Source organism: Nyctereutes procyonoides, unplaced genomic scaffold, assembly GCF_905146905.1.
Source record: "Nyctereutes procyonoides isolate TBG_1078 unplaced genomic scaffold, NYPRO_anot_genome, whole genome shotgun sequence".
Lineage (NCBI taxonomy): Eukaryota > Metazoa > Chordata > Mammalia > Carnivora > Canidae > Nyctereutes > Nyctereutes procyonoides.
Genome location: NW_026575122.1, coordinates 19854498 through 19870427, shown reverse-complemented (window position 1 = coordinate 19870427; position 15930 = coordinate 19854498). Strand labels below are relative to the sequence as shown.

At 40.7% G+C, this 15930-nt stretch overlaps 1 protein-coding gene across 3 annotated transcripts in view; it reads right to left on the bottom strand.

Moving 5' to 3' along the window:
* Positions 1 to 15930, bottom strand: part of ZNF827 (zinc finger protein 827) — a 168570-nt gene that overhangs the window by 42285 nt on the left and 110355 nt on the right. The gene's annotated exons all lie outside the window — the stretch shown is intronic.

Below are 15930 nucleotides of genomic sequence, written 5' to 3'. Positions count from 1 at the left end.
AGTCTTTTAGGTAGAAATTTCTGTTTAAAATTGCAAAGCCCTTTTAGAGATTTTTGACCAGTGTGCTCTCGTTTGGAACAAGGAAATGAACATGCACACACACAAATGAAAATGGACCTCACTGGTAAAGGTTTGTCTCTACACCCTCTTCCCTTGCTCCAGTGAATTCTGAAGCTTGTTTGCATCGTCCTGGAGGAAACTGCAATTCATACTTACTCTCTAGCCCCATATTAAGTAGTCAACCTCGTAGCTTGCCAGCAAGGAGTGGACTGTTTATTTTATCATTGAAACATATTATCTCACTCCCTATCTCAGCAAACTGTCTCTGAATAGGTTGGCTGAAAAATGGTATGGCAGTAGGTCTAGACTAGAGAATCACCTACTCTATTCTGATGGCAAACAAAACAAAACTCCCAAAACCACTTTAAAATGTAGTGGCTGAAAAATATATTTGTATAACACAAATCTTGAAAAATCTACATTTCCTCAGATAATATGGATAATAAAATATTTTTTATTTTTATTTTTTAAGGATTTTATTTATTTGAGAGAGAGGGTGAGCAAGAGAGAGCACAAGCAAGGGGGAGCAGCAGAGGCAGAAGTAGAAGCAGACTCCCAGCCGAGCAGGGAGCCTGTTGCAAGGCTCCATCCCAGGACCCTGGGATCATGACCTGAGCTGAAAGTAGATGCTTAACTGACTAAGCCACCCAGGTGCCCCAACAAAATATTTTTTAAAAAGGGATCTCAACATCTGAGGATTATTGGTGATAGGTGAGATGTGGCATATATGCCAAAAGGTTGTCTTGAAACTGCATCCCTCAGTGATGGTGGTGGTGATCTTACTTAGTAATGAGGTTTTTGATAATTTAGTAGTTGGTGGTCTTTCTAAGAATGGAAGACAAAGAAATTCCTTATGCAATACTGTTTCCACGAATGGGGCAGAGGCGAATCCCCCACTCCAAAAGATTCATACTATGGTGCTAGCAAATATGAGTTCTTCTGATCGTCAGTAATGCATGTATATAACAAATATTTAGGAATTCTGTTGTAAATAATGAATTTGTCTACACAATATAATTGGGTATAACATTTGTAAAATGCCATCATTAGTGGTTTTAGGATTGTAAATCTCATCTTCATTGCCAGAACTGGCAAAACGAACATATACAATAGCCTCTAGGCACACTTTGTGAGCATCTGTTAGAGTAATTTGCAGTTTTATTGGTGAATTCATAGTTCCCTGACATAGCTCTTTACAAATAATACTGGAGCAATTCTTATGTGAAGCTAAAGTCACCTTTCTTATGAAGGCATTCTCTTTTCTACAATGAATTCTAAATAATGAATTTGTCTTGTTTTAAAAAACTTCTGATTTCAAATTCTATAACTTTCTGAGCCTTTTTATTACATTGAGTTTTGCAGCCTTTTTCCAATAAATATTCAGTTAAATATCTAGATAGCCATTTTTAAATAATTGAGAAAGAACATCAAAATGTCAACCAAACATAATAGAAATCTAATCTCTTTTAAAATAACTTAATAGGAAGAAAGATTAAATAAGCCAAATACCAGGCAACACTTACTATCAATACTTAATTATTAAAGGGATATGCACAGATTCTACCCACTATAAAAATAATACTCAGCAAATTAAATTAACTCTCTTTGCCTCTCTTATCTTTCTGCAGGGCCTGTTTCCACTAAACCCTTCAGGGGACTTTATTTGGGCTTTAAAGATTAAACAAGAAAGAGTCGGATTAACTCTTTAAAATGGAAGTGAGATTATGCCATTTCTCTGCTCTAAACATTCCACTGGTTCCTGGCATACTTGCACTAACAGCCCAAGTCCCCGCTATTCACCATGAAGCCCTCCCTATAAGCCGTTCTCCTTTATTTCCCTCCAGCCTTGCTTCTCCTCTGGCTGTCACTTCTCCTGCCAAATTCGCCCTCCCCTCAGGCCTCTTGGTTACTGCCCCCTTTACCCTGAACACTCTACCCCACCTGGTGTATGGTGCGACAAGACTTGCTCCCACGCTTGCTGCAGGTCTCTGCTAGACACCTTAGGGAGAGCTTTCTCCACCACCCCCACCCCCTGCCCACCTTGCTTAGTTTTCCTATGGTGTTACTATATATTACATATAAATATATATAACATGTTTTTAGGATGTTATTATATATGTGTGTGTACATAATTATATACACTCTGTGTAATTATTTGCTTATTGTTTACTTCTCTCCCTTAAATGTATACCCCATAAGGACAGAGACTTCGTTTTGTCCACTGCTGGTCCTCAAGACCAAAAAGTACCTGGTATATAATAGCAGCTCCTCAACTATTTGTTGGATGAGTGAATGAACTTTCTTTTCATCCCACTGGTACATACCTCTCACCATGGCTTCTCACACTGTTTACCAGATATTTAATGATACTCAGATCCTTTTATTTTTATTACATTATTGTTGTTATTATTTTTTAAGTGGTGCTCCACACCTAGAGTGGAGCCCATTGTGGGGCTTGAACTCATGACCCTGAGATCAAGACTGAGCTGAGATCAAAGAGTCGGACCCTTAACTGATTGAGCCACCCAGGCTCCCCTAACTCAAATCCTTTTATACATCATCCTCATTTCATAACATCTCGTTGTCCCCCAACCCTGATGGAACAGAATGCAAGCAACGGAAGGGGAGGGTCAGTGAACCTGTCTGTAGCCACTGAGAGTATCCTTGTAATTGACTAAAAAGATATAATAGAAATGTGAATGCTCATTGTTGTTGTTTTGGTAGAACTCCTGAAAATCTCCTCCAGAGCAGCTATCATGTTATTAATAATGCCTAAATGAATGACATTTATGAGGCTAGCAGTGTGATGCAATCCTCCAGTGAAGTGTTCCCTGAAACACTATTTCCACGGCCAAGTTAAATAAGATAGTGTGCAGTTCTGTTCCAACAGTGGGTGCCCTAAGGTAAATTTAATTCATTAATCTTCCTTGTAAGGTTCAAAATAAGTAACCATCCTGAAGCTCTAACTGGTCCTCAAGTGAGCTGAGTAAGTACCCAAACCAAAATATATATTTAAATGAATGTGGTCATATACGAATTTCACATGAGGGCTTCACAGCTCTTTGTTAGTAACTTGCAGGATATTTAGCAGAATATTTTAGAAATGACTCTGCTGATATTTGTTCATTGTGACACAAGATGTTTAGGAGCCTTCAACAAGACTCATCTTGGGTGTGACCATAATTATTAGAGTATAACTTAAAGCACGGTGAACCTTCTCTCTGCTCCTTAACACCTTACTCCCTCTAATAAATTCGTTTTCTTTCTTTATAAAAGTGTTCCATGGTGATGATAGAAAATGAGAAGAACAGAGACAAGTGGAAAAAAAATAAAAAGGAACACAACCACAGATCCATCACCACTCAAAGACAACTGCTATGAACATTTTGGTGAACTTTCATTTTTATTCCTTTTTCATGTCCAAATGCCTTTTTTTTTAAAAAAAAACATTAATTACTATGAAAGGCATGTAATTCAAGGCAAGTCTTAGTATGACACCAGTGATGATATTTTTAAAATACCACATTTTCGAGTGATAAAAGTAACAGTTGGGAGATAGACCGGAGTGCTTTAAAAATTAACATTTTTCATAAAAATGAAAACCAATTTGGCCAAAAATAGTGTCAAAAATAACTTTCACATACCGAAAGCATGCCTACATGTTAAAAGCATTTGCAAGAGTACACATCTTTTTTTTTTTTTTTTTTCTGAGTAAAATTTTCCCTTTCTATTCTTTTGGCATGTACCTACACAGCACATACAAAATTAGTGAGCAAGAAAATAATTGGTATGAGTCATTTTGCCTGAAAGACAAAATACTTACCTAAAATCCATATAACCAATTAATTCCTGCTGCCATCCTCTAGCAAAAACTGACAGGCAGAGTTTGGACTTAATCTTTTTCTGTAAATCATTCTCCCTTTGGGCTGTCTGACTCCCTAAATTATTCTGTTTCCCCAGCCTTTTTCTCATTTCTATAATACAGCTGATTTCCCAGATAACCTCACCACTGCCTTTCCCGGGACCCACCCATTCATGAATCTTTCAAACCAAAGTCCCTGAGCCTAATTCCATTCAAGTTAAAAGAGAAGCAACCGATTGAGTGACTCATTCCTGGATACTTTAGGCAGGAATTAGATTCTGCAGATGGATGAGTCATTTTGACTGGAAAGCCTGGATGGGAAAAAGTACCCAAGGGTGCGTATAACAGAGGATGGGGAAATCGTGAAGGTAGTAGGTGCCAATAAACACAAGGTATTGAAACAGTATGCCTTACTTAGTCTGAGGTGCTTTTGATATCCTAAGATGGGTTCTACTTCCAAACACCACTTACAAGCTTTTTTTCCCTTACGTTTTCAACTCTTCTAGCTTAAAATATTTCCATTCATATTTGTTGCTTTTAGGTAAAAGTCTAACATTTTTGCTGGGATTGCATTTTAATGTGGTTCTGCGGAAGCTGATCTCCTTGTCCAAAGCTCCACATCCTTATGACAGAAACTTCCAGAAAGATCTGGTGTCAGGCATTCAGCACCAGAACATACAAGATAATCTCTCCTTGTTCAAAATGAAGGGAGCTTGTTGATGTTTTCTGATTATAAATATAATATATGTTTATTGTAAAACAGAAGTCCATAAAATACAAGCAAAAATCACTTGAAATCCTAAGTAGACAGAAACAGCAATTAATATTTCTACATTTATCCTTCCTGAGTTTTATATACTATGGGATCATACCATTCAAGGGGATTTGTAACCTGCTTTATATTCTCATGAACTGTACAAAACAGTCACTTCACTGGCTTCCAGCTGAGGTGGCTCACTGAAGGAAGGTGGCTGAGAATCACTGCTTTGTCTATTATTTTTAGTAGTGCACTTAATTTACAGATTATTCATTAAGGTTCTAAGTCATATGTGTAAACAACAGATTCTAAAAAAGTGATTTTAACACACACTTCACTTTCTTTAATTTATAGAAGTTATAAAAGTAATGCAAATTAATGGTAAAAACAATAGAACAAAGGATATAAACTGAAAAATAAACGAATACCTCTCCCTTAATATCCCTCTCCACCCAACCCCAATCCTTTTCACTCCTTGGTGGTAGTCACTGTTAACAGTCTATTGGTTGAGAAATTATCAATGCACATGCAAGCATATTATGTGCACATAAATGCATCACTTCTTTTTTTCTTTTTTAAAAACATAAATGGGATCATGTTATACCTGCTTTATGTAACCAGTTTCTTTTTCTGTTTGTTTTTTCAATCTAACATTATCTCTTGAACATCTTTTTAAATAAAATTCCTACAGATTTCCTTCATTCTTTTTTTAGATCCCTTCATCCTTTTTTTTTTTTTAATGGCTGTGAAGTTTTCCATGCAATGTCCCATGGCTCATTTCATCCACTCCCTACCTATGGACATTGAATCCGTTTCAAATCTCTATGCTGCAAAGCACATCTCTGTCCGTATACCTTACATCTTGTCCATATACTGTAGTGTTACTTATTCAAGTCTATTTGTTGATTAAATTCCTAGAATGCGACATCAGGTTCCAAGCTCACAAAGTAACATGGACCATCATATTTCTCTGAAACTGTGAGAACGCATTTCTTATTTATGTGTTTAATAGAGTTTTCAATGAAGTCTTGCCCCACAATGGCTCACAGTAGAAAAAAAGGGAACCAAAGGTTTGAGATGAGATAGGATGCAGAGGCACTGAGAGAGGAGGGAGCTGAGGGCAAGAATGGCTGTGCATGTGAGTTCATTCCAGCTCTAGGAAGGCCAACTCCATGGTCTTTCGAAGAGGCGAAGAGGCGAGGAGAGGGTTGTAAGACCAGAAAGCTCTGCAGCCTGAGAGCTGTAGAAAACAGCTTCTCTCTTCATGTGTAAGAAGCAATGGAAGAAGTGTCAGAAGATTTGTGGAACGTGTTTCCCAGCAAGAGGAAAAAGCCATGTATAATTTTTTAATGATTTGAAAGGGGGGGAGGGGGAGATGTTTTCATTTCCAGGGAGATTCAGGCCTGAATTCAAATCTGTCTCACACAAAATTTCTCTTTAGTATTTATGAGAGACTCCTATGTGAACTCTTGCCCTATTTGGATCAAAATATAACACTGTCCTTAAATTAAAATAATTTACATTAAAAGAGAACCTCGTTTGATAAAGGAGCTGGCTCGCAGATGGGGAAAACATTCTGTATGAAATAATTCCAGACTTTTTAATATGAGATTAATGACATAGGGGATTTTATACTTGGTAAGTTTATTATTACAGGTGAAAATCAGTGTAATAATAACAGTAATTCAGCTACTGGCCTTTCACATCAAACCATCTAAACTCTTCTTGTACTTCCATTTCCACTCTCTGACTTCAAAAATGCTGCCCTATAGTTTCTTTGGTGGTTGAAAGTTAGATCTATATCTAAGGTGAAAAAAAAATGAATGCAACAGCACAGAAATCTTTCTCTTGTCAAGCTAAACCATTTAATTCTAAAAAAGAGAGTTACATCATGGTAGTGTGCTACTCACATTAGATAGAGAGACCAACTATATTTGGAAAGGGTTTTACTGAACATCTTATATTTATAAAGGGATCCATTTTTATCTGTAGTCAAAACCAGATCTGTGTTATAATCAAAGCCTTATCAGACCTCTCCTTCGAACATTTAATACTAGTTCTTACAAACAGCATGGTTTTTCAACAATATGTTTTTGTCCTATGATTTGATGGGCAGCTATATTAGGTGCTAGCTTCTGGGAGATAGAATGATTAACAAGACTGTTTATGCCCATCAAAGAGCTTGCAGTTAATCAAGAAGGTGATGAGTAAACAGAGAATTCTGAATATCCAAGGATATCAAAGAAAGTGGTGGCTAATCCAGTTTTGGAGTGGCAGGGAATGATTTCCAAAGAAAACAGACTCTTAAAAAAAAAAAAAACAATCCAAAAAACCCATACCAACAGGTAGTGTCCAGGAGAGTGTGTGTGCAAAAGTTAGGCTTTATCCAGAGGGAATGGAAGCCAACAGGGCTGAGAGTGACATGATGAGATCCACTTTCTAGAAAGAGCATGACTGCAGAATGGAGAGAAGGGACTGGTGGGGGTGACCCTGGACAAAGCAAGATCAATCAGAGGCTGCTGTAATCCATTGGACCAATGCTGGAGACTTGAATGAAGTTATTGGTGGTTGGGACTGAAAGAGAAGAATGCATTTAGGAGAGAGCTGTGGGGGAGAATCCACTCCGGGGGGAAAAGTAACTGAGCAGAAGTGGAAGGAGAGGAAGAGGTAATCATGAGAGACAGGCCGCTAATACATCATCATCAATGATGGCCGTTACCGCTTCAATGCCTGCCTTCCCGCTGCCAGCACCTGCATATGTTTCCAAGGGCTCCTCTGGCCCCTGAAGCCTGCTCTGTCCTCCTGTGTAGGAGGCCAGAGTACTGGGGAGTTGACTCTTGAGAGTAGGTTTGACTGATGGATGACTGACCACATAAATATCCTGGCTCTCTGACCGCCCGGGGAGGAAAGCTGAGGTGGGCACCCTCCAGTGCTTCCCAGAAGTTAACTCTAGTTGTCCATAGAAGGTGACCTGTGCGATGACATTCCCTTTACTAACTGCCTTCCTTTCGTTGGCTCTCTTCCCTATTCCTCTCCCAGTGCTTCCTGTATCACTTGCTAGAAAACAACATGCACTTAAATCTTTGTCTCAGGATCTGCTTCTAAGGAAACCCAAACACATGGTGTCCAACCTTCAGGTTTGTGTCATGGTGGGTGACGATGATGATGCTATCCACCAAGAAAGAAAACCGCGGGATAGAGAGGAGGGCTTTAATCAATTAACAAACCAATAAACTGATTAATTATTTTTGGAAGGGTCAAGGGAAATGTTATGCTTAGTCTGGGACCCGTTGAGTTGGAAGAGCGTGAGGGACTTCTGCACGGGATATCGCAATTGAACTCTAGCAAATGGTACAGGGAACCAAATATCATTAAGCAAATTCAACTGCCCATACTTTTGTGGCTCTAGTTGACTTTTCTTTTCTGGATGATACGTGGACAACAGAAACGATAAGTACTTGGAAATGGAAAGATGCCTCATGAGGGGGAACTGCCAAAAAATGAAGCCCGACTGTCATTCCTGTAACGACATCAAGGAAGGGTTGGGGTGTGATGTGGGGGTGTCCTTCTTATCACGGAGAAGCACTCATTTGGCCTACATATGGAATACAGAATGGCTTTGTTTCAATGAAAATACGTGGTCTAGTTTGCACTGACTGTTTTTTCTGCCGGGGTTACTGGAGGGCAGCGGCTGCGCTGCAAAGAAATAAACACAAAGTAGAAATTGCATGAAATGAGAATATGTATTTTTGATATAGCAAAGGAATGGAAGAACATACTGTAGATACAGAAAAGACCTTGCAGATTGAATTAGCCGGTCCCAAACGGAAGCCAGAGGTTACTACATTCCAATTTTTAAACAAATACTCTTCATCATCCATTACACATTCTTGAGAATTTGGCCTTTTATTCATTCTTGAGGCACCTCAATAGTCTTTGCAAAGTAAAAATCATGGCTACAAGGCACAGCCGAGGCCTTATAAATGGTGTGCAGAAAATTTTATGTGAGCACATACACATCTGCTGTGCTTGCAGGAACACACTCGGCCAGGGCCAAAGTGGCCACGGCCCCCAGGGCTTTTGGCTGTTACATTCCCCACAAAGAACAAACATGAAAGTGTTGATGATTATCTTCAGTACCAAGTGATTCAACCCCTGTGCCATGTGGGCAGAGATAAAGAGGCTTAGCCAAACAACCACAGTTGTTTTTCTTTTTCCCCCTGTCTTCGTGGCTCTTGATAGATAGCTCAAGTGAGGCATCCAAACTGGGAACAAATTTCTCCTTGGCAAAGCTTACCACCCTTAGAGAACCGTGGGCCTACACTTTAGCGTGTGAACCCCACAAATACTGGTCTGCAGAGACCCCATTAGTTGTAGTTTTGAGAAGGGCTAACTGTGATACAAAGTTGACAGTGCCTGATGCAAACACTTTTCTCTACAAGGAGTTTTGAATGGAGTCCATAGCTCTCTTTTGAAATTTGCCCACGTTCTAAGACCAAACAAGGCTGGTGAGGGACAGACGGGGCTAGTTGTGAGCACATCTCTTTTAGCCTCAAATAACATTATCTGGATCAGGAAGATCCATCACAATGAAAACTTCCCCCCCTCTGGTAAACAGTTGGACAGACTACAGCTCATCTACTGCAAGTACATCAAAGAGGTGCTATAAACCGTACAGAATAGCTTTCCAATTTGAAACACAACAGGAATCAGATCTATCAGCCTCCATGTCATTTAGTTCAGGGCAATAAGTTCGTGCTACAAATGGAAATGTTCCTGCAGACTAAAAGGTGGATAATTGAAAGGATGCTGTCCTCATCATCATTGTCGTAGTCTCTGAAGTGAAAGTGCACTCAGATTGATGGCTTGGAGGTGACCGCTTGGCATGGAGACCCACCTATTTGTGAATAAGCCAATTAGCCCTAACAAATGCAGAAGTACTGTCAGAGCACACAGCTTGGTGAATTTTCACAAAATTACATATGCATGCAATCAGCAGCCAGAGAGAGAAACAGAACATCCTAGCTTCCTAGAAACCCTTCTTGTGTTCTTGTGCCCCTTCCCAGCCACTACCACCCCCAGGACTGAAGTACTTCTGGTGACCGTCCCTCCCCCAATTCTTAGTGGGAGGGGTGGAATTTCAGGCACAGAGACTCCTGTTTTTCTTCGGTCCCGACATTCTAGTTTGGGCCCTACAAAGAAAATAAAGGCACCTGGGCTGAAGTTCCAGATGGCAGAGTTTTTGAAAAAGAAGGGATATGGAAGAAGCTTGGAGGCCTTCTACTCTCTTTCTCCTGGAAACTGGACTAGAATTACACCTGGGTTCTCCTGATTCCCAGTCTAGAACTTTTTCTTCCACACTGCTGACCAGATCCCCACTACCTTCAGCGCTACGCGTTTGATTTAATCAGGAGGGTTTTCACAGTTTCCTGAAACTATTTCTATGGCTCAGGTGCTCTTAAAAATTACTGAAAATAAACAATAACTCTTTCTTTAGTTTTTGTAACTGAAAGAAACATTTTAAGGGACTATGATGACCAGACATCTCAGTATTAAAGGAAGATAGAAAAGAGAGAAATGGAAGGGAAGAGGACAAAATTAGAATTACATGGATAAACAGTATATTCTTATCTTAACTTCTTTGAAATATCTTGTTAAAAGGACTACTTTTTACTCCTGGTGAAAAGAGGGCAATCCACCAGTGCTACTTCAAATGCCAAGTGTGGGTATGTGTGAGCAAACACTGTAGAGACATGTTCCTTTTGCTCACTGCCAGACACCTCACCTGACTTAGGTGGCATGGTGGGCAGGAAGAGAATGTATCATGCAGTTCTGGGTTGGAATTCCAGTGCTGCCACTCCCCAGTGGCACGACTTTGTACAAGCTATTAAATCTCTCTGCAAAAGGTTCAAACTTCCAGTTGACAAATAAGTCATGGGGATGTTACGTATGGCACGGTGACTATAGTTAACGATACTGTATGGTTGGGTTTTACTGTATTTTTGGGTTTTTAAAAAGATTTTATTTAACGATACTGTATTGTTGATTTTTAAGTTGCTATGAGAGTGGATCTTAAAAGTTCTCATCATGAGAAAAAAATTTGTAACTATGTATGGTGATGGATGTTACCTAAACTTACACTGTGGTAATCATTTTACAATATATATATCAAATCATTATGTTGTATACCAAAACCAGAATCTTATATGTCAATCATATCTCAATAAAACTGGGAAAAAAGTTATTATATCTCCCTGAACCTCCAGTTAGTCATTGAGATTCCCATGTCTCAATGAGTTGTTTTCAGAATTAAATGCGATGACATATGTCCTGTGCCCTAATAACTCATGTGACCCTTGAACAACACAGAGGTGTTAGGGGTGCCGACCCCATGGAGTCAAAAACCTGTATATAAGTTCTGACTCCCCCAAAATGGAAGTACTAGTATCATACTGTTGACCGGTAGCCTTACCAGTAATACACAGAGTCAGTTAACACATATTCTGTATGTTGTATGTACCCTATACTGTATTCTTACAATAAAGTCAGCTAGAGAAAAGAAAATGTTATTAAGGAAATCATAAGGAAGAGAAAATACATTTACAGTTACCATACTGTATTTACGGACAAAAACAAACAAACAAAAGGCTGCATAGAGGTGGACCTGGGCAGTTCAAACCTGTGTTGTTCAAGGGTCAATCATATTAGCTTCCTTCTCTGTACACAAGGAATTGGTGCAGTCAAAACGGGGCTTAAGCTACAAAATGATACACGCCAACAACACTCAACATTCGATTGTTTATCTGTGACTTGCCCTGAATTTAAAAAGAATCAGCTGTGTTTGAAAAAGGATTAAAGAAAACACTTTGCTGTAATGCAGGACAGTTCTGTCTGTCTGTCTGTCTGTCTTTCTCTGAGCTGGTAAGTGTTAACCTGAAGGAAGGTAACCTGCACCTCTTCTAAGCCAGCAGTCCGAAGGCGGCTCTCCCTGTCTGGCCAGTGGCAGGACAGGCTGACATCAGCTCCGGTGGCACTCAGTGCAAGGCTGGCTTTCCTAGGCCTCAGCCAAGTGTATGAGGTGCTACCACTTGTATTAGATTGACGGGCAGAAAGGAGGGTGGAAAATCAATCGAGAACTGGCCTGGTGACAAGGCCAGCCGCTCCAAACCAAACCAGTCTTTTTAACTTTAACAGCCAATCCCGATTGGCAGGGCAAGTCCTGCAAGGGACTAAACTTTCCCCATGTTCTTTACATCTTGTTTCTGTGTCATAAACAACAACGACCACCACCACCACCACCACCACCACCACCAAGTGGTGTTTTCTTTTTAAGGGGTGCTGGCAGATAACGAGGGTGGGGGTTTAGAAATGTAATTGTTTTTACACTGCGCATGGTCTGGCTCTAAGCTCCATCCGAACTATCGACCAGAAGCATCAGTGGCTCCAAGCTCCGAGAGAGAATTCCGCGGAGACCCACATTTCCCTTCACACCCGCTCTGCTTCTGTTTTTGTTTTTTGGCCTTATACAGAGCAAACATACTGTGCCTTCAGAATCATAATAAAACAGAATCGAAGCTCCACATTGTCTGAAAGCGGGGCTGAGACAGAAGTGCTGCTTCTGGAAGGCCGCCGGGCAAGCGGGGAGCGGCTGCGGGGGGGGGGGGGGCAGTAGTCTGCTCCTGACACGGGGCAGCCGCGCACCCAGAGAGCACCTGCCTGGCCGCGCCGTCTGTCCTCTACGAATGTGAACCTTCTACAAAGTGAGACAACTGCAAGTTAGACAAAATACGTTAGACGATACGCCGCCTGGAATTTCTATCTCCTCCCTAATAGGAAAGCTCCGCTGTTTCTTTTGTAAAATCACCATCGGCATCACAACACCCAGGGCACACCCAGTCATCTATTCGTGGCTTTAAGGATATTTGGTGCCCACATCCCTCCAGTAGAAGGTGACAGCAGCTTTTAACTCGTTTTATTAAGGACTCTGGGTGTTACCTCTGTCTAAGACATTCACAGCAAGTAAAAATGTTAGGTCTTGGCACGTGAATAATCTCTGGTTCTCAGGAAAGTCAGTCTAGAAATAGTGGCACCAACGAAGGCCAGGACACCGTGAAGCTCTTGTGTTTATTCTGTTTCTCTGGGATGGTGGCAGCTGTGTGTCTCAGATACCATCTGCCGGAGGCAAATGCCTAGTTAACTGTGCTATTCTCGATTTCTTCACAGACCATGGTCCTACCCACCTCTCCCCACTTTGCTACCCCCCACACTGCTTGCCTCGTTCTCCATGGGCCTGAGGCACGATCGCAACACGCTGGATGGATGCCTCTGGTCTGGAGCTGTGGGGCCTACGGGGTGCTCTGTGGCATACCTCCTCTGCTCCAGGGTCCGACTCCATAGGTATTTGGAAGAGAGCTACATCCTATTGACTGGAGGTTCATAAATACATACCAATACATATTGCTGAATTAATGCTATGGGTCCTCAGCATTTGCAAAGGACTTCTTAGATTGGAACGAGGCATGTTAGACCTCATTGATTATGGTGTCTCCTAACTGGGAATCTGAGACCATTCTTTGGGACGATATTTATCTTTGCATTCTTTCTCTCAAAAGAAGAAGTTTGTTAAGTAAATAAAGAATAGAAATAATATTTTAATGGTAATGGTTAAACTGTTGAAGATTTTGAAGGACTGTGAGGCTTTTATTTACACACTAACAAGTTATTTTCAGCCTGGTCACTGCCTGTCTCCTTCCTGGTTTCCCCAATTCTGCACAGAAACTATTGCTCCCTAATTCCACCTGCCTAGGATAAAGCTAACTAGTCTCCCAAACCAGTGAGCTAGCCCTTTGTCTGCCTCTCCTACCCACCTCTTCCTTTTCTCCTTAACCCAGGCCCTTGTTAATAATGCCGCCTTAGTGAGAGAACATCCCCATTGGACGCTTCCTGCCTGCCGTATCTCCAATGACTTAGCAATCTGCTGCCCACTAAGTCTTCCAAAATGTTCTATAAGAATCCACGACTCTTATACCTTTGAACCTTCAGTTCTTCAGCTGTAGCTTTAATTTCTTTGCTTCCAGCACTGCACTTAGCAGAGCCCTGGAATAACTGTAGGTCCACAGTATCTACCTGAGACTCCTGGGCTCTGGTGTATTTGGGGATTCATACTTTTTCTTATTTCAGAATGCTAACGTGGTGCCTAAGACATATTTTATGTTAACACCCCAGTGGGCCTTTATAATCAAGCATATTGATATTTCTGTAGCAAAATGTATGAATGTCACCCTTGGCAGTACATAGTCTATAAATAGCCTCCCATTAGGTTTTGCCACCAAGTAACTTATTTAAAAAATTGTGGTTGGAAGAGCTTTTTGGATTTCAGAATTGAGGATAAGAGACTGGGAAGCCCCAGTAGGAATACAGTGGCCATTTACTGCTACCCAGACTTGAAAGAGATGTTTTCTTAAAAAACCTCCGGACTGCAAGCTCTTGCTAATTCAGATTGGTCTTCCCCACAATTAGTCCAGTTATTGAGGCTTTCCTTACAAAACATGTGTTCAGATTATGAGAACTTTGTGACTACAAGGTTGTCCTTGTCATTTTAAAACTTTTCTAATTTTGATTCCATTTCTAGAGCATTTTCTCACCTTGTTTATTTTTTTAAAAGTCCCTTTTTAGATGTCTACTTTAGCAAAATGCAAATATAGTTATTTTGCTTTTCCTTTGCCTAAATGAAGGCTTTTTGAAGTATAGAGTGATTATCTCTCAAAACAGTGGATTTAAGTTTTAAAAATCCCAGTTATGCTGATTTACCACCCAAAATAAAAGTAAACTTTTTAAGTGGGAGTTTATCTAATTTGCAATATGTCTATCATGCAAACCACAGAAACCCCCTCTATACACAAACACACTGATACCACTCTTTGAGGCCGAGTTGTAACTTGACCAATAAACCCTTCTTTAAAATATAGCCAAGCCAAACATTAAGCCAGCCATACAGGGTTTGTATATACATCATGGGATGCTGGCTGTATGGGTCACAGCACTCTGACAGGCAGGTCCTAGGCAGTTATTTTGACATTAGAAAGTCACAATCCATCAACTTAACAGCAGGGTGATAATTTGGGGACCAGGGAGATGGCTATTCAAAATGACACTGTGGGAAGTAAACAGTAGTTCAAATAGCCTCAAATGTTTGAGAATGAAGACATCAACTAAGTAAAATTTCTCTCCACCTCAAGAACCAGATATTATGTAATTAATGTGTTTTTGTGTAAGCATGTTATTTATGGTGTTAAAATTAAAAAGTCCTGCAAAGCTAGAAAGCATGGACTCTTTGGGGATGAGAAGAAATGGATCTGTCATGAGAAGAATAAAGGGTGACAAAGAGTTGCCTTCCCCCCACTGTTTGTCACAAACTACTTCCAGTGACCTGTGATACCCCAAGCCAATATTTCATAAGATGCTACTTGGCTCTTTCTGAATTGCAAAACACTCAGATCTCCAGCCATCTGTGACACCAGGGTCCTTGGGTGTGTGGAGGACACTTGGACTTTATTCTTGCAGGCATTCCTGGTCAACAGCCCTGCTGTGAGCTTCTCCTGAACACTCGTAGCTTTGGTCTCCCACACCATCCTGGACAAGTAAATGGGTGGAGAGGCCACAGGGAGCTTCTGAAATTCTCTCAATGGCTGGAACTAAGGTTACAACAACAGGAAGTTTCCTGGCTGTTGCACTGGTGTTAGGGGGTGGGGATGGGAGGCCAGTGAGGAAGATGGGATACAGCGTGGTTGGTCCTCAAATGTTCTCATCTCATAATAACTCTGAGAACACACACACAAGCCCTGAGGGTTGGCCACGCAGTTGATAACGGGACAGCAAACACATCTTGCCCTCTACTCTGGAAAGGAGAAATGCTAAAGGAAGAGTGGATAATACATTAATTATGTATTGATGCTGAGATTGCAAAAAGGAGCATTAGATGGATATATATGCAGATACTCTGATTAAGAAGAGAGGCGGAATCCAGGTGGCAAGAGTATCTTAATGAGCTGTGCTGCTTCCATGGAAACCAAAGTGGTCTTTGTGGCCACTCACACCCCACTCGGGTCATGACCTTCCCTGCTGGTGATTAGTTCTCTCCACTGCCCTTCTATATCTTCCTGCCTGCCTGCCTGAAATACGAACAGCGTGTAAAGCAAATTATTTGCAGGTTATACTTCACTTTCAAAGAAAAAGAAATTTGTTATATGAA